Raw genomic sequence first — 2480 nt, forward strand, 5'->3', positions numbered from 1 at the left:
ATCCATAAGGTAAGATTGAAATTCAGGACCACTCGGGCTGTCTTCAATCAGTTAGAAAATTCCTTCTGAATCTAGTTTGGTCCAAAAACGTGGTATGAATTAGTTTCTATTGCACTATTCTGGTCTGGAGCATAGTTGTCAACGCTTTGCCTAGGCATCTTGGCGGTAATAAAGAGGTTGAGGTGATGAGCGCCTCAGGGGTAGTCCATAAGGTGGTCGCTTCGGGCTCTGAGTTGTCGCCTCGGACGCATTAGACCCCTAGGCGACCGCCTTTGTGGTTTTTTAAAACCATCATTTTTTATTCCAAATCAAAAGCCAAAAATAATTGAAAATTAGATTTCAATTGGAAATCATGTAATGGCTGAATGGTTACATAAATGTTACATAGGATCATTTGTAACATTAATTCATTAATAAATAATAATAATAATAATAAATAAAAAAATTTAAAAAAAGGAAAAAATCGAGAATTAGTGTACTGAAAACCCCAAATCCCTAATTCCTAATCCCTACCGTCTCTCTTCTTCCTCTCTGCCTCTCCCTCTGCTACTCTCTTCCAGACGATCGACGACATACAAAAACAACCGTAGTTGCAGCGGCAGCAACTTCCGGCGGCAGCAAGTCAGCAACCTCCAGCGGCAGCGGAAGACTGTAAGAGCAAGAATTTCTTCGTTTGTATACTTCTCGCTTTCGGTAGCTTTCGAGTTGGCATCACTGTATCAGACAGCTAAAGTTTGTAACTTCTCGACTCGCCTTCTTTTCCTATTTCTATCTTTGATGAAATCATAGCCTATCAAGATGATTGCATTAAAGTTGATGTTTGGGTTTACTTGCTGGTTATTGGCTTGTGTGCTTTTGATCACCCTGTCGTTCTTATTAATTAAGTAGGATTGATCACCATTGCTACTAGTAGGTCCCTGCAAACAGCCACAGAAAACCTGCAGTATTTTGGTTTAGACTGGGATCAGTTAGTTGGCTTGATTGATTGGTTTTCATACTTAACGATATACTGGAATTCTAGCGGAAGAATAAATTCAAGAGCCAGAATGGGCTTTTTCTCAAGTTAGGGAGCTTTTGCTCTTCTGATTGGGAAATTAGAGACAGAACATTTGGATTGATGCAGGGATTTTAGAGTTCAGAATATAAAATCAAGAATGACCAAAATTATTGATTATGAAGTAAACAGTAACGAGATTCAGAAGAAGAATGACTCAGTTTAGGAATCAGAATTTCAGGAACTTTTAGTATGTAGTATGCTGGAGCTAAATGGCTAATATTAGTTTTTTTTATTATATAAGATATGATAAGTTTATAATGAATAGTGAATTAGTGTATGAGATGTATACTAAAAAGTAAAAATTTCACTTAAAACGCCTCGACTGCCTCAAAAGCGCCTCGGAGGGCGCCTCGTTGACTCATCGCCTCGACTAGCTAAAACCGCCTTGCATCGCCTTGTCGCCATGACAACTATTGTCTGGAGACTCGTTTTATATCAGGTGGGGGATTTGGTGGTGGGTGTGTTACTGTCTGGATTGAGTAGGAGACTTATTCAACTGGAGCATTTCCTTTCAATGGATATCTGGTTTCCATTATTTTCGAATTATAAAAGCCATCTAATGGAAACTTCATTGCCTGTAGAAATCTGTAAATTTTGCCAGCAAATAATAACTTTTATCATTGTAACCTCCTTCATTGGTGTAATACAAGCATGGTGTGAAGTGTCTAACCTGTCAAAATTTGTAAAGGACTTGTGTAGGCTCTCTGTAAATGCATTGAAAATGACGTTTATTTTTGCTGCCTTGCTTTAATGGGTCATACCCTCAGATTTTGCCAAGGTCTTCGGTCAAGTGGTGAACCACACATTTTGTTGTTCAGTCTCCGACTCTCCATGTCTCTCTGTTTCTATCGCAAATTGCTGCTTTAATGCAATGTGATGTGACCAACACAACCATCTATGTGACAATGATGCTTTTTTTTTTGTCTGCAGGTTGGAAATTATAATGGCCGAAGTAGTGAAGAAGTTTTTCGTTGCATCATTGTTTATGTGGGTGGCTCCCATCATAATTTTATATGGTTTTAACCATCAAATATTTCCAGGTAAGCTTACTTCTGTAGATTTCTGTGAAGATTTGTTGTATGAACATTTGATTCATTTCCTAGGTTGTTTTTTGTGATTCCTGAACCTACTGCCTAACATGGCATCTAAAAGGAATTTCAACTCTTGTATCATATGTCTTATTTTTTTGTTTAATTCTACGTAAAGTGTCTATTCATATGTAAGTTCATATGCTTAGAAATAATGTGTTTGTAATTGTGAAGTAACCCTCCTAACCATCATCTCTAGATGGACACAAAAGCTCTTGTATGATATTTTCTTATTTATTCATTTAATGCTACAGAAGTGTCTATTCATATGTAAGCTTATATGCTTAAAATTAATGTTTTTGTAATTGTGAGGTAACCCTCCTGACCATCATCTA

This window comes from Hakea prostrata, chromosome 10 (assembly GCF_041222555.1).
Source record: "Hakea prostrata isolate BN-2017 chromosome 10, UWA_Hpros_2, whole genome shotgun sequence".
Lineage (NCBI taxonomy): Eukaryota > Viridiplantae > Streptophyta > Magnoliopsida > Proteales > Proteaceae > Hakea > Hakea prostrata.